This window comes from Eucyclogobius newberryi, unplaced genomic scaffold (genome assembly GCF_026437365.1).
Source record: "Eucyclogobius newberryi isolate DKJ021-1_F unplaced genomic scaffold, fEucNew1.0.hap1 SCAF_6, whole genome shotgun sequence".
Classification (NCBI taxonomy): Eukaryota; Metazoa; Chordata; class Actinopteri; order Gobiiformes; family Gobiidae; genus Eucyclogobius; species Eucyclogobius newberryi.
In genome coordinates, this window is record NW_027316278.1 from 14,913,745 (window position 1) to 14,937,583 (window position 23,839).

The window sequence follows — 23,839 nt, forward strand, 5'->3', positions numbered from 1 at the left end:
AAGAACCGTCCAGCACTAAAGTATATGTACTTTTAACAGCTGTTGTAGACGATAGCAAAAAGGAGGAGGAGCAATAATAGCCATACAACAATAGTAATAATCACAGAACCAAGTAATAATATTCAGCGTTTAATTCATCCTTACAGGTGGAACTTGGATCTCGGAGAGGTAATTTTCTCAGAGTTTCTGTTCCGGCAACACTGAAGTCGGAAAAATAACAAGCAGTTTGTACTGTAACGACTAAAATCAAATAATAAAAAGCAGGAAAAAGCTCAAATCAACCGAAATGTAGATCAGATCATGTTAATTTATCAACCCAGACAGTGTTATTGCATTTGTAAATTATAAATCAAAGTTTGAGAGTGAATTTCTGCTTTTGCTGATATTAGCTCTGTGTAGACCAGGCATGTCCAAACTAGGGCCCGGGGGCCAACTGCGGCCCTCAGACCAATTTTTGTTGGCCCTCCAGCTTCCTGCTATGTTGGCCCAAACAACAAAAACTAGTACTTTTACTGTGAAATTGGGAAAATTCAGACATATCGATGTTATACCAAACTAATATTAATGTTCTAGGTCTAATTTTAGGTGTGGAAGCTCATTGCAATTACGTCAAATGCAAAATTTCGATGATTCACTTTGTCATTCAACAAATTCGACATTGTCAAGTTGTTTGTGGCCCTCTGCCCCGTTTAAGTTTCAAAATGCGGCCCTTGGTGAAAAAAGTTTGGACACACCTGGTGTAGACGTTAGCAACATTAGAATAACAGTGCATTTATAACTGGAGAGGCTCAGCGGCGCCAGGAGCAGCACATAACAGGTGAACGGCAGAGGACTAAAAGTAAAATAACACAAGAACTATCAATATTTTAACTGTTTGATATGAAATTTTATTCAAACGCAGGGAGCAGCCATGTTGGATTGTTTAACTCGAATAAACTCGGGGTTATGAGATGTCAGTAGTAGTAGTAGTAGTAGTAGTAGTAGTAGTAGTAGTAGTAGTAGTAGAAGTAGTAGTAGTAGTAGTAGTAGTAGTAGTAGCGTTTGTGGAAGCAATAGTAGAAGTTGTAATCACAGAAGTGAGAAAAGCACAAGCGGTGAATCATTCAACACTTACAGCTTTTCATTCTATATATAGCCTAGTACTTTCATTTCTCTTTGTTTCATACTTTTTTTTGCGCCCTCTGCTCCGACAGTTTGCTTTTTGAATGTGAAAAGTGAAGGCCAGAGACGGTCACGTCCTTACTCTTCCGTTTTATTTCAGGAAAGAACACCGAAAACTTTGCGCAGGCGCATATCATACATTTCCGCCAGCCAATAGAAATAAACATTGTTAACAGGTCATATGTACATTTTTATCATTTACACTTTTTGTACTGAACACAGTCTTGACCACAATAATTAACTAAAAGGTGAAAATAGTGTCTCGTGACAAATTTCAAATTTGTGACTCGCTTTTTAACCTGTCACATTTTCACACCAAAAGTTAAAAATAGATAAGAACTGGTTTTTCAAAATGCTCTTTCAGTTGTCAGTGCATTGATCAATCCTGAATTTCAAGATATTTTGTCTTATTAAAACAAATTAAAACATACATTTCTTGAACATACGATACAGACTTTTAATCATTGCCATTTTACCCCCTATAAACGCAACTTCCTTCCTCAAATGTCCATCTCGATTTATTGCACAGCCGTAGTGTGAGAGATCCAGATCCATTTAAGTGGTTTGGATTGTGCAGTGGTCGCCATAACTAAGAGGAGAAGAATATAGTCTTAGACTGCCAAAGTCTGTGAGTCACATCCGATCACACAGATTCGTGTCAGATGTGGAACTGTTGGAGGCGTGTGTGGGCTATAGAAATATGATACAGAAAGATCCTCTCCAGGCTGCAAGCACCCGCTCTACAATGCACAGAAACAAATCTGGCATTTGGAAAGTCCTCCAGGCTTTTAACACCAGCACCACCACTGTAACGTGTGAACCTCAGTGTGTGTGTGTGTGTGTGTGTGTGTGCGCGCGCGCGTGCGTGTGCGTGTGCGTGTGTGTGTGTGACACATAAAGGTGCTAAAAGAGAAACTTGACAGCACCAGCTACAGTTGCAGCCTCAGAGCCGAGGCGTTTGCTCCCGGTGACCTTCCAAATCATTTCAATTACAGAAAACATCACTTGTCAACAGAGTCATTCAGGGCTGGTTCCTCTTCTGTGTTTCCTCAAATGGATACATTCTGTGCTCACAGCGGATATCCAGTTAGGTGCAGTCAGGTTAGAAAGATTGAACTTCAGGTCTCATATGGTTAGCGTTTAGAATTTTTGCAGTGAGTGGCAAAAAGGCAGTCAATGGTGAGTAATGACTCAGGTTCAGATTCAGAAAACGTTATTGATCCCAAAGGGCAAGTCGCAGCTTAACTAGAGCAGTTTGCACACGTACATAAACAGATGGTAATATATTCAGTGTGTCCATTTCACAGTTTAAAAGAGGAACTCATTAAGTTGACTCCAACAGTACACAGTATAAAACATCAGAACACACTGCCGTCCAAATCCAACAATTTAATTGCAGAGGACACAAAAGAGCTTGAAAAATGATTCAATTTCTGTACTTGCCCATAAAAAAATAAAACAATTCCCTGAAGGCATCATGACTAAGTCAGAGGGTGGTGGGGTTGTCCCAGGATACTGATGATGCAGAAGATGATAATAACAATGTCTCCTGAAAGAGCTCAAAAATGTGAAAGAGATGTTACAGTCTGGAACAAATATAAAAGTCCAGAACTCAGCTAAATATTTAGTTTGTACATGACATCTTGAAAAATAAAATCAAGTAAACAGTTGTAAAAAAACAGATAAACAACAGGAACACTTCAGAAAATTGTGTGATTTTGCGTTTAAATTGTTTGTGTTTCCAGCGGCACGTCGCACATTGATGACATAGTTAGAGGGATTAAGTTCCAGAACTCAGCACAATGTCCTGTTATTTTAAAGTTGTTGTTTTTTTCTTCCATCCATCCATTTTCTACCGCTTGTTCCCTTTCGGGGTCGCGGGTGACTGGAGCCTATCCCAGTGACTTCGGGCCTTAGGCGGGGTACACCCTGGACAGTGGCCAACTTGTCGCAGGGTCAAGGTGTTTTTTTCTTCACAAATGTAACTTCACAGATTTTTTTACAGCTGTAAAACATCCATGATATTTACTGCAGGTTCAATACCACCGAACTAAGTCATAATTATAAAAACAGGAGAACCTGTCATATAGACTTTAAATGAGATGATCTGAGTCTGTTTGTTGAGGAAAATTATTGTTGTGGGGTGAAGTGTCTTAAATGTCTAACTGCTGGTTGCAGAAATGCTAAACTCGCAGATAGAGCAACAACAAAGCTGCTTTGAGTTTGAATTTTGCTTTATAAATTAATTTGAGTAAAACAACTGCTCCACGCTCCAAACAACAAAGAAACACGTTTTATAATGAACAAAAATGTGAAATAATAATCTAGTTAAACACTAACCTGAAAAAGCATAATATGACTCCTTTAACTTAAACAGTAAAAGTACCAATGAATTCAAACAGTGATTTTCCACTCATTTTTCCCATCACTTTTCACTGGTTAAGTGGTCTCCTCAGATGTCCCCGTAGTGATGTCAGCAGTGATTGGTGTTCATCCCGGTGGAATAATGTGCCCATTGGAGTGTGTTTCCTCGAGCGGTCAGGGCTGCGGGCTGATTAACACACAGGATGTGACCTTTCATTCACTCACGGCTCCGCGCAGCATTCATCTCCTCAGCACCATTCAGCTCTGATAATGGCATGTGAATTAATGATGCTCTTTTGAGGCGTCATCACTTTGGGCTTTAAGTGCTGATAACACCTCGCAAAATGTGTTTGAAATATCAATTACCCACGCGGAAAAGATGATATTTCGGAATCTTGCCGCTCTACAAGTAAAGGTTGTCTTTGTTGAAATTGAAACGGTTTGTGCTGTAATAAATGCAGCAGGAGAAACAACGACCGCACAGAAGCTACAGCACCAGTCGTGAAAGTATTCAAACATATTTATAGTCCTTAATGGTGGACGCAGCTAGTAGAAGTAACAATTGTAATCCACTGGCTTCAGATGATGAATAATTAGGACCGTTGCCATAGCAATAGACAATTCAAAACAATATAAACTCTCTTTTGAATGGTGAAAAGCCCTCATACTGTTGGAATCCATGAACTTTATGTGTTCACATTTCAGTATGTGATGTTATCTTCATTTTAAAGGGCATGGGTTTCAGAGTGATGAACATTTGTTGCCAGAGCAGTTCAAAATTCAATTCAAAATAAATTATTGTTTGGGAAATTGTTGCCTATTAAGCCAGACCAAGCCAAGCCAATTTATGTCTACAGCACATTTAAAATCTTATGATTGCTGATCATAAGATGTTGAGATTTATAATTATTTATTTCGGTCCATAAACTCCTCATATTGATTTTGGCTTTAACAATCACGTCTTTGGGGTTGAATTATGGCACCACTTTCTGAGGTTATCATGCAAAAATGATTTCATTTTATTATGTTTATACTGACTGAGAAGACTTTATGAACTCTGAGAACTTTGTGCCAGTTTTTGTTTCATATGGGTGGGCCAAGTCAGTGAAAAGCTAATTCTACCATACAATTTTGACCCTCTCCAGTGCAGTTTAAACTTGGCACACCTTCTAAACATTCAACGTAGAATATGGTCCAAAGAAAGAAAGAAAAGTATCTGACAAAGGCAAAAATGTAAGCAAAAATCTGCCTGCTGAATTTTTTTTTTCATTCATCCCAGAATATTGTGAATTCAACCTATTGTAACCGTGTATAAGAGAATGATAGATTAAATGTACTGTATTATTAGCTACTGTGCCCTAACCCTTTTTAGGGCTTTTGTTGAATACATCAGGGCTAGAATTACCATAGCCGCCACATTATTAGCAACAGTTAAGAAGCTCCAGCGTTACAGGGGTTATACTGTAGCAGACGTTCGCAGCAGTGGTCACAATAACAGTTGCCGTGGAGTCTTTCTTGGTGAATTGAAGTAAATGTCTGCCTTGAAAGAGAGGACATTCGCATAGTGGATTTCTTCACACTCGTAGCGTCACCATAAGATTTATAGGCTTTGTCTTGAGCCCTGAATACCTGCTCTGATGCATGTTTTAGCAGGTAAATGTCTCTCCTTCACCACACTCAAGCTTCACCCGTGCACTCAAGGATTCTGCGTGCCCTGCGTATTTATATTTGATTACATATTTACACTGTAGAAATGCTCTGTATGTTTGCAAAGTGGAGCGGTGTGAAGAGCAGGATGAGACAGGTGGTATGGTGGAGATGTGGAAATGGGGGTAGAGGGAGCAGGGCCAGTCAGTCTGGAAGGGGTGACAGGATTTATGGAGATGGATGTCTCTGAGGGCAGCCAGGCTGGAGCACAGAGCACCTCCCCCACGCTTCACACATTTGCCCTTTTGAGTTCGGCAGTCACACGCATCTTTTCAAATGTACGTCAATGCAAATACGTTGATTATAGGCGAGGTCATTTTGGCACTATAATAACCATCATTTCGTACACTTGCAATGTGCTTTAAAGGTTTGTTGAAGCCCCCGCCCCTCCGACCACCCCCAACACTCACACACACACACACACACACACACACAGACACACACAGACACACACACACACACACACCACAATCATACTAGTAGACAAGTGAAGAGTCTTGCCTAAAGACACAACAACAGAACCTTGGTCCGAGCGGGGATGGACATTCAGGTTGATGAACCAGAGCTCTGAGCTAATATCGTCCCAAATATCACCTAGAGTTGCCGCAGAAATCGTCCAGCTAATATTTAAAATGTGACAATATGTATTCAAGGGTTTTAGCTTGCGGTTTATACTGTGTACTATCTTTTGTTGCACTGTTAATGGCTAGATTTCCATCCCTCTGAACTCTATGGATAAACAATGGTGCAATGTTTCCCTGAAGTGGGTCAGTTTATTAGTCTGTTTGCAAGACTGATATGGAGTTCAACAGTTGAACTTTACTTTCAAAAGATTTTGGCCATGGACTTAAAAAAAGAAAAAAGAAAAATTCAGTTCATAGGCATGCTATGTGGTAACTCACTAAACAAGTACAATGACAATTTGGTGTTTTAGTTTTAATAACGTAGCGGTAAACCAAAATAGGTTTTGTGTTGCCATATTGTGTTACTACAAGACTTTTTTTGAAAGTCTATGGGGAAAATGATGGGGACATGTACTTCTGGAGCGTGTGGTGCGTGGTCACAGTTGAGTTCCAGGAAAGAGGAATTTCAATAGTGTTAGTTTTTCTCTGAACACAAATGCTTACCAACCCTGACTGGAATAAATTACAGCTGAAAAAGACTACAAATCCCAAGGTTGTCTGCAAATCTTGGCATAAGCTCTAGATACTGCAATGTATCTGAGCGTATTCATAAATCACTGTTTATCTAACACATGCTCTTTGTCGTTTTTGTTTTTATGATTGCACAGCTTTGTTCTGCTTTCCCTGACACAGATTTAGATACAGATAACTCGTAGTTCCTGCTTGTCTAAAGTCACTTTAATCCACTATTGTTCCCCGAATGAACCCTACCGTCTTTTTCAATCTTTTTCTCTTACAAGATAGAAAGGTCCTATTGTACAACTGCAACACATACAAGGCCAATGGATGTACTACACAGAACTAATCATGTGAAATACTAATGTAACGTAAAAGCAGATGCATAAGTGTCATTTTGATGGCTCTCTAATGGTGACCAGAAGTTCTTATCTTGCAATGAAATATATCAGGTGAACACTTTCAACGGACTGTTGGCTTGCTTGTAAATTTATTGTTGCAAAAACATTTGCTGGCATGCCAAAGTGCCATAGACAAGATAAAAAACATTGCAAAGAAAGATACATTCGTCACACTTCAGGCAGCCAAGTATTAAGCAAGTAGTGAGGCACAATTGTTTTCTTTAGCCAGTTCATTGAAAACAGGGGGCAGGTTACAATCCAGTGCGGGGAGGGCATATGGTGTAAATCACGGCAGCAGATGATGTATAGTATAAGTATAGTATGCCACAAATCCAGGGGGGCAGTGTAAACAGAGGATCAAACTAAAGCACCAGAGGAAACCACCACTGCGCTAAGTCTGGTGCATGATGTGTAGCAGAAAATCCCCAATAACCGTGAATCACCCTCCCCCCTTTCCTTCCTCAATTCCTCTTCCTTCCTCCGATGTCTCCTATACCTCCTTCCTTTCCTCCTCTCCTCCCCCCCTCACCTCTCTGCACTTTTTTAAGCTTCAAGCTACAGAGGCCCCTGTCCCAGATACCAGGGCCTATCGCCTACGTCACATGGCGGCGCTGGTTCATGTGTGTGTGAGATTTATGTGTCTTGTCCAGGCCTAGAAGGGTTACACGCCCTACAACCCCCCCTGCACCGCCAGTCTTCAGGCCGACAAAGCGGTCTAAAAATGTACTAAGAGGAAGAAGAAGGGTTCCCTATAGAGTTAAACTGTATTGAGGTGCCAAAGAGTTCTTAAAGGTTTTATATTGCACCTTTATTTCATGTATAACTGAATGAGTGACGCACCATAATACAAATTGAAGCGAGCTGAATTTGTATTTTGGAATGTAAAGCACATGGAATATTTGTGTTCTGTTTTGAAGTTCGGTTATGGCACAAAGAATGGTTAGATTCAATGTTTGTCACCCTCTGCTGGTAACAGTGGGGAGTGAAGCATGCTGAAATGACTCATTAGCGGCGCAACCGTTAGCAACAAGATGATAACCGATACAAGGCTTCAGTAAGTGCTTTAAGTTTACAGTGTTTTTCTGTGTTTTCCAGAGCAGTTTTTTTTTTTTTTTGTCCTGTGATTGTTGGTTCAGTTTGTGCCCGTGTGGCCTTCTTTTCTGCTGCCAGAAGTATATTCCAAGGTATCCATGTATTGTGTCCATGGCAGTTTACTGTTAACCACATGATTTAAGTAAACAATACGTGTGTCATGTAAATACACCGTGCTGATGAAGTTACTCTTGCAAAAGTAATTCGTATATACCACATCTGAACAGAATTAACAGTGGCCAGTGGAACAACGCTATAGCTCTTTGGTTGACAGCACAAGCCCAGGCCAAAGCTCAAAGCATTGCCTTTTAGAGTAAAGGGCTTGTTTTCATTTGTCAAATCTGCACTCCTGTATGTGTTGTCTTCCATCCCGATTTGGGCAAGTGCTCCAGAGAACAGCCACCTGAGAATTCACTTTTACACCTTAAATCCAACTCACTGACGTGAGCAAACACACCCAGGAGCATCCCAGCTTCTCCTCATTCCTCAGAGGTGATAAGTTACTATTACTCTGTAACTTGACCTATCATTAGAGGAGAAACGTTTTCCCGAGTAGTTCTCTGTATTGGTCTCAAAATACATAGCAAAGTGTGGAAGTGAGTGTGGCAAACTGAGTGGTATGAAATGGAGATAAACATAAGTTATAGTATGCCAAACGAAAACCAAGAAAGCCACCGTAATTAAGGGAAATGAAGGCACGTTTAGGTTTGTTTCATTGTAAACATGTTCCAGTTAGTATGCTAGCAATGGTTTTAAATGTACCTAAGTGCATGTGACTGTGGTTAGAATACACCTTAAAGCATACAGGATGTATATTATATTATTATATATTGTATTATATTATTGTATATTATATGAGTAAGAGTGTACTAAAAGTGTTCTCATTTCCCCCCAGTTTTAGGTGATACATATAATGTTACTTCCTGGTTGAACATGAGCAGGTTAGGTGCAGGTGATTCCAACAAAGCCCAAAATATATATACATTACGCAATAGTTATGATTTAACAAATTATGATAATAATAACTTCCTTCCTCCACTTCTTGTAAATTACAACTTTAATTTGCCAATTTTCTTCACAAACTACAACTTGACTGAAGTACCACAGCGACTATCTCACCAAACTAATTAGAACGCCTGTCACATGCCCTTTAATTTGCCCCCTGCCCCCACACCACATTCATTGTAGTGGCCCACAGTCACATATCGCTTCAGGGATCTGGCAGGAGGCTCATGTTGCATATACCCACACACTGTTAGTGCTTAAGCTTAAGTTAGACGAGCTGCACTTTCTCTCCTTTCTGCTCTGGTGTGAGGCGCTCCCGGCTATAAGTGAGTGTGTGCTGTGTGCTGATGCCTTTATCGAAACACTCCCGGGCCGCAGGAGAGGAGTGGGCATCACAAGTATATGCTACATGTTATGGATACACACAGAAGCTCTGTGCAGTACAGTGTGAAATTTGCGATGCGGTTAATACGGATTGATTAGTGAGAAACAATAATAGCAGCACTTGATATTCCCATATATATATACATATATATATGGGAATATATATATGTATATATGTGTATATATATATATATATATATATATATATATATATATATATATATACACATATATATCCCATGAACCTGAGCTGTGGGTCGAACCTGTGTAGCTTTCATACAGTGGCTATAAACAGGATTTCGCGTGTGTTTACGTGACAACAACTTGAACCCCATGTCATTCAAATAGCTTCAGAAATAAGTACCGTATTCCTGAATTCTCCATCAAACCTGGACCTCCAACATGCACTGGGACAGTTTGCAGCCGAGTGTGAAGCAGCTGGGATGAGAATCAGCACCTCCAAATCAGAGGCCATGGTTCTGGAAAAAGGAGGCTTGCCCTCTCCAGGTGGGTGGGGATTCCTTGTCCCAATGGAGTAGTTCAAGTATTTCGGGGTCTTGTTCAGGAGTGAGGGAAGGATGGAGCGTGAGATTGACAGGCGGATGGGTGCAGCTTCTGCAGTGATGCAGTCGCTGCATCGGACTGTTGTGATGAAGAAGGAGCTGATTCGAAAGACAAAGCTCTCGATTTACCGGTCAATCTATGTTTCTACCCTCACCTAAGGTCATGAGCTTTGGATAATGACCGAAAGGACAAGATTGCGGATACAAGCGTTCAAAATTAGTTTCCTCCGCAGGGTGGCTGTGTGCACTGTTAGAGAAGCTCAGTCACACGGGAGGAGCTTGGAGTAGAGCTGCTCTCCACATGGAGAGGAGCCAGCTTCGGAGGCTCCAGCATATGTTCAAGAGCCTCCTGGACAAAGCCTCCCTGGGGAGGTGTTCTGGGCATGTCCCACCAGGAAGAGGCCCCAGGGAAGACTTAGGCTACAGAGTGACTATGTCCCTTTGTGGCCTGGAAACGCCTCGGGATCCCACCAGAGGAGCTGGAGGAAGTCCCTGGGGTGAGGGAAGTCTGGGAGTCCCTGCTCAGACTGCTGCCCCCGTGACCCGACCCTGGATAAAGTGGAGGACACTGGATAGAGCACAACATTAATTGGATGGATTACAATTGAATCTCCCATAGCGCTATAGGCCAAATTAATAAATTATAATAAAAGGAACATGAAGATTTCTTGCCCTGAAATACTGAAATAAACGCTGAAGAAAGCAGTATTACTCAAGAATAATGTGGTAAGTCAAGCCAAACAACCTCATAGATTATTAGGTGTGGATTAAATTATTTGATTTCAAGGCCTTAAAATCTGCCATTATAAATATGAGTCTTTGCTGTCGAAGGGGGAGGGGATTTGTGCTTAGGCAAGATTATCAACAAACCTCTTGCTTTTTGCTTAAATACTACTTAGTTGTACTTTGTGGAGCTCTCTGTGGCATCTGAACTATTGTAAAAGAACAGGAGAAGTGCGCACGGCTTAACCGTTTATTCCTCTTAATGCGGTCCAAGCAGCCGATGGACTTGTGAGATCCACGCGCTGTATTTGGGGGATTCTGTGACAGGGAATTCCATTATCTCCCACCAACCAGACTCCATCCCACACACATGGTTCTCATCAGGCTCGGGACGGTTCAGGTGCCCAGCATTCCTCACAAAGAGGGAGGAGGACTGAGGAGCGCGAGCGAGAGATAAACACACAAGAACCCTGTCAATAATCGCATCAGAGACATTAGAGGACAGTGATCCACAACACAGAGTTTTGACCTATCTTTTCTCTTTACAAAGTATTTATGTGTATATTTTGCTCTAGTTGATTGCAAGAGTACTACTGACAGGTTTTAGATCCAGATTGAATAAATGAACAAACCTTATTTGTGCATTATTGAAAGTGAATATATAATTGCACAAATCCTCAAATCCGGTGTTCGTTAATAAGTCTTTTTATCTGTGGGTGTGTCATTTGTGTGTCTCTCAGGAGATTTATTTCACTGTGATCATTTGAGAAAAAGTCTGTTGCTGCTGAGGATTGTGTAAGTGCTGCACCAACACGTTGTAATAGACACATGTACTGAGAAATATTGTACATCTAAATGTCCTATTTAGGCTACTTATATTATTGACACATATTTGTAAATAAGCCCCATAACCAAACAACAGTGCGAGCATGTGATCATGTTTATGAAATCCAACTTTTTAATTAAAATTACTTCATTTGGCATAGTATTAAGTGGTATTAAGTTGAGTTGAATGGAGAATAATGATCTTATTTTATCATGCTGTGGTCAGAAGTGTTACATGATATGGTGAATGGGGAATCTGCGTTTCAGTTTTATGCAGTTAAAATCTGGAACAGTCTTCCTGAAGATGTGAGACAGGCTTCTACTCTGACAATGTTCAAATCTAAGCTAAAAACGGTTTTGTTTAGCTGCGCATATGCACTCTTCTCTTTTATCTTTGTGATTTCACTAGTTTAGACAATCAGTTGGATTGATTTAAAAGGGAGTTGGACTCCAAAACACATTAGATGTGTAAAAGTACGTACAATCAGTTGGACTGATTTAAAAAGGATTTAAAAGGGAGTTGGACTCCGAAAACACGTTACCCTTTGTGGCTAGGTGTTTTTTTTATTTTTTTTTATTTTGTTAATTGTATTGTGTTTCTGTTTATGTAATTCCTTTGTGATTCGAATGCATTTTTCCTGCTGTGAAGCACTTTTAATTGCCTTGTGTATGAAATGTGCTCTACAAATAAACTTGCCTTGCCTATGTGTGGGTGGTTTGGTAATTTGTCCATCAAAACAAACTCAGAACTAGAGAGACTGGGGCGAATAGCAATCAAAGCCCTGGCAGTGAAAGAACGTCCTTCATTACAGCAGATATTTGAGGAGACTCATATTTTACACTCCCACTCTGAGCTGCTCAGAGACCTGAACATCTAGAAAAACTCAGGGAGGGGACATGATGTGTGTGTGGGAGGAGGGGACGAGGGAGAGGGGGGCAGACTTGAGTGGGCGGATCTCAGAAAGATCAATGGCGGTGACAGCGAGTGCACCGGGAGCTCCAGATTCAAAGTAAAGCAATAAATAACATCCTAGGGAGACAGCCACGGCCTCCTCCTATCACAGCCCGCGACCCCCCTGGCCCCTGTCCTGCTGACTGTGGGGGCCCCCTTGATTACTGGTGAAGGGGGCAGCGGTGGTGGTGGTTCCGGCTGCACAATGCAGCTCTCATATGGGGCCCTCACTCACCTCTTGCCTCCATTTGTTGGACATTCATCTTTCAGCATGTGAGCGAGTTTGTCTTCGGGGCAGGGGCCTGGAGGTGCTGGAGGTGCTGGTGGGGGCAGGAGGTGCTGGAGGTGCTGGGGGGGACGTGTTGGGGGTGCTGGAGGTGATGGAGGTAATGGAGGTGATGGAGGTAAGGGAGGTGCTGGCGGTAAGGGAGGTGCTGCTGAAGGTGCTGGAGGTGATGAAGGTAATGGAGGTGCTGGGGGTGCTGGAGGTGCTGCTGGAGGAGCTGGAGGTGCTGGGTAGGCTGGAGGTGCTGGGGGGGCTAGAGATGCTGGAGGTGCTGCTGGAGGTGCTGGAGGAGGTGCTGGAGGTGCTACTGGAGGTGCTGCTGGAGGTGCTGCTGGAGGTGCTGGAGATGCTACTGGGGGTGCTGGAGGTGCTACTGGAGGTGCTACTGGAGGTGCTGGAGGTGCTGCTGGGGGTGCTGGAGGTGCTCCTGGAGGTGCTGCTGGAGGTGCTGCTGGAGGTCCTGCTGGGAGTGCTGAAGGTGCTGGAGGTGCTGGAGGTGCTGCTGGGGGTGCTGGAGGTGCTGCTGGAGATGCTGCTGGAGGTGCTGCTGGGGGTGCTGGAGGTGCAGCTGGGGGTGCTGGAGGTGCTGCTGGAGGTGCTGCTGGAGGTGCTGCTGGAGGTGCTAGAGGTGCTGCTGGGGGTGCTGGAGGTGCTGCTGGGGGTGCTGGAGGTGGTGCTGGAGGTGCTGCTGGAGGTGCTGCTGGAGGTGCTGGAGGTGCTGCTGGAGGTGCTACTGGAGGTGCTACTGGAGGTGCTGGACGTGCTGCTGGGGTGCTGAAGGTGCTGGAGGTGCTGCTGGAGGTGCTGCTGGAGGTGCTGCTGGAGGTGCTGCTGGGGGTGCTGGAGGTGCTGGAGTGCTGGAGGTGCTGCTGGGGGTGCTGGAGGTGCTGCTGGAGGTGCTGCTGGAGGTGCTGGGGGTGCTGCTGGAGGTGCTGGAGGTGCTGAAGGTGCTGCTGGAGGTGCTGGAGGTGCTGCTGGAGGTGCTGGAGGTGCTGCTGGAGGTGCTGCTGGAGGTGCTGGAGGTGCTGCTGGAGGTGGTTTGGTAATTTGTCCATCAAAACAAACTCGGAACTAGAGAGACTGGGGCGAATAGCAGTCAAAGCCCTGGCAGTGAAAGAACGTCCTTCATTACAGCAGATATTTGAGGAGACTCATATTTTACACTCCCACTCTGAGCTGCTCAGAGACCTGAACATGTAGAAAAACTCAGGGAGGGGACATGATGTGTGTGTGGGAGGAGGGGACGAGGGAGAGGGGGGCAGACTTGAGTGGGCGGATCTCAGAAAGATCAATGGCGGTGACAGCGAGTGCACCGGGAGCTCCAGATTCAAAGTAAACCAATAAATAACATCCTAGGGAGAAAGCCACGGCCTCCTCCTATCACAGCTCGCGACCCCCCTGGCCCCTGTCCTGCTGACTGTGGGGGCCCCCTTGATTACTGGTGAAGGGGGCAGCGGTGGTGGTGGTTCCGGCTGCACAATGCAGCTCTCATATGGGGCCCTCACTCACCTCTTGCCTCCATTTGTTGGACATTCATCTTTCAGCATGTGAGCGAGTTTGTCTTCGGGGCAGGGGCCTGGAGGTGCTGGAGGTGCTGGTGGGGGCAGGAGGTGCTGGAGGTGCTGGGGGGGGACGTGTTGGGGGTGCTGGAGGTGATGGGGGTAAGGGAGGTGCTGGCGGTAAGGGAGGTGCTGCTGAAGGTGCTGGAGGTGCTGCTGGAGGTGCTGCTGGAGGTGCTGCTGGGGTGCTGGAGGTGCTCCTGGAGGTGCTGCTGGAGGTGCTGCTGGAGGTGCTGCTGGAGGTGTTGCTGGAGGTGCTGCTGGAGGTGCTGCTGGAGGTGCTGGAGGTGCTGCTGGAGGTGCTGGGGGTGCTGCTGGAGGTGCTGCTGGAGGTGCTGGAGGTGCTGCTGGAGGTGCTGCTGGAGGTGCTGCTGGAGGTGCTGCTGGGGTTCCTGGAGGTGCTGCTGGAGGTGCTGCTGGCGGTGCTGCTGGAGGTGCTGGAGGTGCTGCTGGAGGTGCTGCTGGGGTGCTGGAGGTGCTGCTGGAGGTGCTGCTGGAGGTGCTGCTGGAGGTGCTGCTGGAGGTGCTGCTGGGGGTGCTGGAGGTGCTGCTGGAGGTGCTGCTGGAGGTGCTGCTGGAGGTGCTTGAGGTGCTGCTGGAGGTGCTGCTGGAGGTGCTGCTGGAGGTGCTGGAGGTGCTGCTGGAGGTGCTGCTGGAGGTGCTGCTGGAGGTGCTGGAGGTGCTACTGGAGGTGCTGCTGGAGGTGCTGGAGGTGCTGCTGGGGGTGCTGGAGGTGCTGCTGGAGGTGCTGGAGGTACTACTGGAGGTGCTGCTGGAGGTGCTGCTGGAGGTGCTGCTGGAGGTGCTGGAGGTGCTACTGGAGGTGCTGCTGGAGGTGCTGCTGGAGGTGCTGGACGTGCTGCTGGGGGTGCTGGAGGTGCTGCTGGAGGTGCTGGAGGTGCTGCTGGAGGTGCTGCTGGAGTTGCTGGGGGTGCTGCTGGAGGCGCTGGAGGTGCTGAAGGTGCTGCTGGAGGTGCTGGCGGTGCTGCTGGAGGTGCTGGGGGTGCTGCTGGAGGTGCTGGAGGTGCTGCTGGAGGTGCTGCTGGAGGTGCTGCTGGAGGAGGTGCTGGAGTGCTGGAGGTGCTGCTGGGGGTGTTGGAGGTGCTGCTGGAGGTGCTGGAGGTGCTGGAGGTGATGCTGGAGGTGCTGCTGGGGGTGCTGGAGGTGCTGGAGGTGCTGAAGGTGCTGCTGGAGGTGCTGGAGGTGCTGCTGGAGGTGCTGGGGGTGCTGCTGGAGGTGCTGGAGGTGCTGGAGGTGCTGGAGGTGCTGCTGGAGGTGCTGTTGGAGGTGCTGCTGGAGGTGCTGCTGCAGGTGCTGCTGCAGGTGCTGCTGGAGGTGCTGCTGGAGGTGCTGCTGGAGGTGCTGCTGGGGGTCCTGGAGGTGCTGCTGGAGGTGCTGCTGGAGGTGCTGCTGGAGGTGCTGGAGGTGCTGCTGGAGGTGCTGGAGGTGCTGCTGGAGGTGCTGCTGGAGGTGCTGCTGGGGGTGCTGAAGGTGCTGGAGGTGCTACTGGAGGTGCTGCTGGAGGTGCTGCTGGAGGTGCTGCTGGGGGTGCTGAAGGTGCTGGAGGTGCTACTGGAGGTGCTGCTGGAGGTGCTGCTGGAGGTGCTGCTGGAGGTGCTGCTGGGGGTGCTGGAGGTGCTGGAGGTGCTGGAGTGCTGGAGGTGCTGCTGGGGGTGCTGGAGGTGCTGCTGGAGGTGCTGGAGGTGCTGCTGGAGGTGCTGCTGGAGGTGCTGCTGGAGGTGCTGGGGGTGCTGCTCGAGGTGCTGGAGGTGCTGAAGGTGCTGCTGGAGGTGCTGGAGGTGCTGCTGGGGGTGCTGCTGGAGGTGCTGGAGGTGCTGCTGGAGGTGCTGGGGGTGCTGCTGGAGGTGCTGCTGGAGGTGCTGGAGGTGCTGCTGGAGGTGCTGCTGGAGGTGCTGCTGGAGGTGCTGCTGGGGTTCCTGGAGGTGCTGCTGGAGGTGCTGGAGGTGCTGCTGGAGGTGCTGCTGGAGGTGCTGCTGGAGGTGCTGCTGGAGGTGCTGCTGGAGGTGCTGCTGGGGTTCCTGGAGGTGCTGCTGGAGGTGCTGCTGGCGGTGCTGCTGGAGGTGCTGGAGGTGCTGCTGGAGGTGCTGCTGGGGTGCTGGAGGTGCTGCTGGAGGTGCTGCTGGAGGTGCTGCTGGAGGTGCTGCTGGAGGTGCTGCTGGGGGTGCTGGAGGTGCTGCTGGAGGTGCTGCTGGAGGTGCTGCTGGAGGTGCTTGAGGTGCTGCTGGAGGTGCTGCTGGAGGTGCTGCTGGAGGTGCTGGAGGTGCTGCTGGAGGTGCTGCTGGAGGTGCTGCTGGAGGTGCTGCTGGAGGTGCTGGAGGTGCTGGAGGTGCTGCTGGGGGTGCTGGAGGTGCTGCTGGAGGTGCTGGAGGTGCTACTGGAGGTGCTGCTGGAGGTGCTGGAGGTGCTGGAGGTGCTGCTGGGGGTGCTGGAGGTGCTGCTGGAGGTGCTGGAGGTGCTACTGGGGGTGCTGCTGGAGGTGCTGGAGGTGCTGCTGGAGGTGCTGGGGGTGCTGCTGGAGGTGCTGCTGGAGGTGCTGGAGGTGCTGCTGGAGGTGCTGCTGGAGGTGCTGCTGGAGGTGCTGCTGGGGTTCCTGGAGGTGCTGCTGGAGGTGCTGGAGGTGCTGGTGGAGGTGCTGGAGGTGCTGCTGGAGGTGCTGCTGGAGGTGCTGCTGGAGGTGCTGCTGGGGTTCCTGGAGGTGCTGCTGGAGGTGCTGCTGGCGGTGCTGCTGGAGGTGCTGGAGGTGCTGCTGGAGGTGCTGCTGGGGTGCTGGAGGTGCTGCTGGAGGTGCTGCTGGAGGTGCTGCTGGAGGTGCTGCTGGAGGTGCTGCTGGGGGTGCTGGAGGTGCTGCTGGAGGTGCTGCTGGAGGTGCTGCTGGAGGTGCTTGAGGTGCTGCTGGAGGTGCTGCTGGAGGTGCTGCTGGAGGTGCTGGAGGTGCTGCTGGAGGTGCTGCTGGAGGTGCTGCTGGAGGTGCTGCTGGAGGTGCTGGAGGTGCTGGAGGTGCTGCTGGGGGTGCTGGAGGTGCTGCTGGAGGTGCTGGAGGTGCTACTGGAGGTGCTGCTGGAGGTGCTGGAGGTGCTGGAGGTGCTGCTGGGGGTGCTGGAGGTGCTGCTGGAGGTGCTGGAGGTGCTACTGGAGGTGCTGCTGGAGGTGCTGCTGGAGGTGCTGCTGGAGGTGCTGGACGTGCTGCTGGGGGTGCTGGAGGTGCTGCTGGAGGTGCTGGAGGTGCTGCTGGAGGTGCTGCTGGAGTTGCTGGGGGTGCTGCTGGAGGTGCTGGAGGTGCTGAAGGTGCTGCTGGAGGTGCTGCTGGAGGTGCTGGGGGTGCTGCTGGAGGTGCTGCTGGAGGTGCTGCTGGAGGTGCTGGAGGTGCTGCTGGAGGTGCTGCTGGAGGAGGTGCTGGAGTGCTGGAGGTGCTGCTGGGGGTGTTGGAGGTGCTGCTGGAGGTGCTGGAGGTGCTGGAGGTGCTGCTGGAGGTGCTGCTGGGGGTGCTGGAGGTGCTGGAGGTGCTGAAGGTGCTGAAGGTGCTGCTGGAGGTGCTGGAGGTGCTGCTGGAGGTGCTGGGGGTGCTGCTGGAGGTGCTGGAGGTGCTGGAGGTGCTGCTGGAGGTGCTGTTGGAGGTGCTGCTGGAGGTGCTGCTGGAGGTGCTGCTGCAGGTGCTGCTGGAGGTGCTGCTGGAGGTGCTGCTGGAGGTGCTGCTGGAGGTGCTGCTGGGGGTCCTGGAGGTGCTGCTGGAGGTGCTGCTGGAGGTGCTGCTGGAGGTGCTGGAGGTGCTGCTGGAGGTGCTGCTGGAGGTGCTGGAGGTGCTGCTGGAGGTGCTGCTGGAGGTGCTGGAGGTGCTGCTGGAGGTGCTGCTGGAGGTGCTGCTGGAGGTGCTGCTGGGGGTGCTGAAGGTGCTGGAGGTGCTACTGGCGGTGCTGCTGGAGGTGCTGCTGGAGGTGCTGCTGGAGGTGCTGCTGAAGGTGCTGCTGGGGGTGCTGCTGGGGTGCTGGAGGTGCTGCTGGAGGTGCTGCTGGAGGTGCTGCTGGAGGTGCTGCTGGAGGTGCTGGAGGTGCTGCTGGAGGTGCTGCTGGAGGTGCTGCTGGAGGTGCTGCTGGAGGTGCTGCTGGGGTGCTGGAGGTGCTGCTGGAGGTGCTGCTGGAGGTGCTGCTGGAGGTGCTGGAGGTGCTGCTGGAGGTGCTGCTGGAGGTGCTGCTGGGGGTGCTGAAGGTGCTGGAGGTGCTACTGGAGGTGCTGCTGGAGGTGCTGCTGGAGGTGCTGCTGGAGGTGCTACTGGAGGTGCTGCTGGAGGTGCTGCTGGAGGTGCTGCTGGAGGTGCTGCTGCAGGTGCTGCTGGAGGTGCTGCTGGAGGTGCTGCTGGAGGTGCTGCTGGAGGTGCTGCTGGAGGTGCTGGAGGTGCTGTTGGAGGTGCTGCTGGAGGTGCTGCTGGGGTGCTGGAGGTGCTGCTGGAGGTGCTGCTGGAGGTGCTGCTGGGGGTGCTGGAGGTGCTGCTGGAGGTGCTGCTGGAGGTGCTGCTGGAGGTGCTGGAGGTGCTGCTGGAGGTGCTGCTGGAGGTGCTGCTGGGGTGCTGGAGGTGCTGCTGGAGGTGCTGCTGGAGGTGCTGCTGGAGGTGCTGGAGGTGCTGCTGGAGGTGCTGCTGGAGGTGCTGCTGGAGGTGCTGCTGGGGGTGCTGAAGGTGCTGGAGGTGCTACTGGAGGTGCTGCTGGAGGTGCTGCTGGAGGTGCTGCTGGAGGTGCTGCTGGAGGTGCTGGAGGTGCTGCTGGAGGTGCTGCTGGAGGTGCTGCTGCAGGTGCTGCTGGAGGTGCTGCTGGAGGTGCTTCTGGAGGTGCTGCTGGAGTTGCTGGAGGTGCTGCTGGAGGTGCTGCTGGGGTGCTGGAGGTGCTGCTGGAGGTGCTGCTGGAGGTGCTGCTGGAGGTGCTGCTGGAGGTGCTGCTGGAGGTGCTGGAGGTGCTGCTGGAGGTGCTGCTGGAGGTGCTGCTGGAGGTGCTGGAGGTGCTGCTGGAGGTGCTGCTGGAGGTGCTGCTGGAGGTGCTGCTGGAGGTGCTGGAGGTGCTGCTGGAGATGCTGCTGGAGGTGCTGGAGGTGCTGCTGGGGGTGCTGGAGGTGCTGCTGGAGGTGCTGCTGGAGGTGCTGCTGGAGGTGCTGGAGGTGCTGCTGGAGGTGCTGCTGGAGGTGCTGCTGGAGGTGCTGGAGGTGCTGGAGGTGCTGCTGGAGGTGCTGCTGGAGGTGCTGCTGGAGGTGCTGGAGGTGCTGCTGGAGGTGCTGCTGGAGGTGCTGCTGGAGGTGCGTCCACAGTTGATCAAAGTGAAGGAGTGGAAGTGTCGTTAATGTCTGAAATGAGGTAATGATTCATGCCACGTGCTGAGGCAGAGGATCTGTTCGATTACAGACGGCTGTATTTGGCAACAGCGGGAGTCAGTATGCAAAACAACAGGCTATAATGAAGGTTTGGAAATAAGTTTTGCATCAGTGAATCAAGGTACAAAATAGTGTGTGTCGTGTTGGGGAAAATACGTTTAATTAGCTGAATGCCAAGTAGTATCTCTCCTGCAAAATTTTCAATAATAAATCAACCGCAGTAACCTTTAGCTGCAAAGAAAGATGGAAAAGACACATTTGTAATATTACCAGTATTTGCATAAGCATAGAAATGTGCTCATACAACCTGTAAGAACGATACATGTGCATTGCTTTGGGACGAGAGCTGATTGGCTGTGCCAGGGAGGTCCGCCCTGTTTCCCCTCTCTGTCTGAGAAAGATGTTGTCAAGAAAAGCATGAACGTATTATATTATTAATATTAGTGACGTGCTTTTTGTTTGTTAGAGTTTGGAAATTGTTTCAATATCTACTTCTTCCTTTTAAACTCAGGTACCTCAGCTTTAATGTCAAGCATCATAAAGGTTAAACCAGGCATTTCTTAGCAGTGAAAATACCTGTAATTTAATAAATGCAAGACGGGTTTGTTTAACTATGAAAATTCCAGGCAAAGCTATAACATTACATAGTGAACCTTTCTGATAAAAGTTTAAAATGGGCCTGGGAACTTTAAAATCCCAGTCACCATTGTCTTGTTTTCCAGGTTTCCAAGATTATGTTGCAATTTTGATCCGGGAGGACAATTACCCAGAAAGCACTGGTATAAAGCAACCATTATGTGTAATCTTGACCGACTAAAGACACTACAGGATCACGACTGTGTCATCTCCAAATGCATTAGTCAATTGTGTTTTATTGTGTTGTTGAGGTCAATGACAAAGATGTGGTTCCAAGTCAGTGCTTTTGTGATGATATGATTCCACAGTCGGCTGGATCGTGAACCAAGAAGGCTCTGAATATGAAATAGAAATCAATAAACTGTTTATAAACAATGGACTGAGATTAGTAAAGCGCTGCAAAATTATTGTTAGCATTAACTTGACTATTACAGTAAATCTGTGTCATAAAACTCCTGAAATGGAAACAATAGATGGATACCTTTGGAGAAGAAACAGAAATCAGTCACAGCAGTATTTCTTACATGAATGATATTGACCTTTGCACATTGATAATGCATGAAAGTGTTGTGGACTCCAGGGTTATGCCAAAGACACTTCACTACAGCTCACGACCTCGTCGTGTCACTCACGAATGTAAGCAGAAGAAAACAGGAGAAGGCAAAAGAGGAAATGTCCATAGAGAAGGAGCGGGTGGAGGAGAGGGCACACTTACAGTAGATTTAGCAAAGTGCACAGTGACACTTCAGATCACAGTGAGAGGAGAAGTGGAGCGTGTGGGCTCCTGTGCCCTCTCGCCCCATCCTGCAATTACTGCTGGCACATCCCTCCCATCACTATCTCTTGTAGTGAAGGTTCCAAGCCTGGATAAAGTGGGATACGAGTCCTAAAGGGCCTCCAGTCGTTTTCATGTCAAAAAGCACGTCAACCTCTTGCCACATTCAGTCAAACCAGATGTGACTTATTATTGCGAGGAATGGGGTTGTCCACAGTGGAAGGAGGGCCACAGAAGGACACCACAGAAATACTGTGAGCCTTTAGCATGGTGAGTCCGAGCACAATTGTGTTGAGCAGCTTAAATGAAAGCGTCTGCAGCAGTTGATGGAGGAACCTATTTAAGACCATTTTGATGCAGACCATGTCTGAAGAGCTTTACTGCCAGTGTGTGCTACATAAACCATTGTTCACCAGCTCTGTGAGTTCCACTAAAGGGGCCACTGTGGGTTGCCATGGTAACCTTTGGGTAAAGATGGTCTGTTTCTTTTCTAACAGCGGCGATCATGAGCATCATTTGAGGAGCATCATTAGCAGGCGGCTCCTGGGGATGCGATGGTCTGGCTGGGACATTAGAGCGTGTGGACACAATGACAGACAGGTGTGGCCTGTGTGTAGTGAGGTGAGGACACACACGCACACACGCACACACGCACGCACATACACACACACACACACACACGCACGCACACACACACACACACACACACACAGGTGGCAACAAAGCCATACCACGCTGATCCCACTGTTGTGTCAACACACGGTGATTGTATCATCTCTCTAAAGCCTGTCATTCACGCTCCTTGGGCTCTGGGCTCTTCATGGTTCTGTGCAAATGGAGCAAAACACACAACAGCAGCAGCCGCCCACATCACGTTTGACACACTTTAAGAAGCTTTGAAGACCTTCCTGAGATAAAGCTCTCACTAAAAACAGGGCTGACGGTCCTAGTACTCAGAAAACACTCAGACAGTCTATGTTTTCTGGTTCATGTTTTGTACATTAGAAATATAGAGATCAAACTAAAGTCTCTCTCCAAAGCTCTGCCATGGGGGCTCTCCGAACTCTTCTGCTGAACATGTAAACTGTAAAAGGTGGATCTGTGGGCTTCATTGAGATTCAAGAGATGTGAGCATGTTTACACTTGTGCAGGCTGCGCTCTCCAGCACGTGTTTGAGTGACACACTGGGATGATTTGTGTTTACATTTTCTGTTCCCACTGAAGCTTTTACTTTAAAGTGAGAGGAGAGGAGAGAGATGAGGCCACGAGAACCGGTTTATTTACAGCCTGCAGCTATAAAACATGAAATATCTTTTTTTTACACGTTAATGATGGAATAAGCTGTATGATGTTTCAGGGTTTGCATAATAGTAATGGTCAAACAGGCTCACTTAAAAACACACACACTACATTCTACATTTCATAATGGAGGCAAGAATGAAGTAGAGCACACACTGTAATAACAAGGGAGATAATTTTATTAGCCTAAGAATATTTTTAAATTTCACTAGAGAAAAACTTACCAAAATGTTGATTTAATAGCTGTTTTTAATTTAATCTACTGATTTATTAAAATAAAAAAATAGAAACAAAATAAAAAATACAATATGAAGACTAGAAATTCATATATATCACTCTGTTTTTTAACAAATTAAAGGAACATGAATGACATTTCTACCCAAGAACTTATTATGTGTAGACAATAAAGGCTTATCTTATCTTATATATATATCAATTATTTATTTCACGTACATGATAATATGGTTGGCTTCACTTTGCCTCCTCTCTGAGCTTTTAAAGGGTCTGGTGAATGTGGACTGGACACTGAAACCAGGGTGTAAACAAGGATTTCAATGTGAAGGAAAATCAAATTCAAGTGGAGTTTTCACATCAGACAATACAGCACAATGGCGCTCCCGTGTGGACAAACAGGGAGCTGTTGCATTTATGTGTTCATGTGTTATTTTTATCTGTGCAGCAGTGATGGAACTCAATTTTAAAATGTTACTTTAGTAAAAGCACGGATACATTTGCAAGTAAATGCTAACAGTGGGATACATTTGCAAATAAATGCTAATGTAAACACGTAGGGACAGAAGTTGAAAATTAGCTCTGGCTATAAACTTTGTGTGCATCACATCGGCTGCAAGCTTTGTTTGTAACTATGTATAATTGCATTGTCTCTGTCAAATAAAAAAAAAAAATAGGTAGCACATACATAATCAACTTAAGTAAAAGTTTTGAAGTATGTGTTTAAAAATGTACTGTAATTTGATAAGAGATAACGAGTGGTCATCTTTTGGCAACAGTAACAATTCAGAGCAATTCCTTAATATTTGCAGTCAGTTTTAGATGTTCCATTTCCTAAAACTGGGGCTTGAACTCAAAATCTTTAGCAGAAGGTCCCCATGAACGTGCTTTACTTTTACTTTTGTACTTTGCACCCCTGCTGTGAAGTAATAAACGCACCATCGTGTCTGCTGTGTGAAGTCTGTGCTGAAGTGTCCATCACTCACAGGCCGGTGTCAGCAGCAGTGCGGCCCAGACGGTGCCGAGAGAGGTTTACTGGGCCCTGATGTTCTCTTGGAGCCAGGGGCCACGTCCATCAAATACATCAGTCTACTACTGCTGCTGCCACGAGCAATCAATGCAACTCAGAGAGAACAGGAATAGAAGTGTGTTATATAGTACCCCATAATGACAACGTGAAAGGAGGTTGTTTGAATTATGCATAAAAAAACTTAATACTAAAATAATGATCAATACTTTGTTGAAGCAATGGCACCAATTACACGTAAGGCTACAAGCTTGGGACTCCTACATTTGGGCAGTTTACCCCATTCTTCTTTGCAGAATCTTTGTGAATACTTTCTGGACGCTGTAGTAGAGGGTCT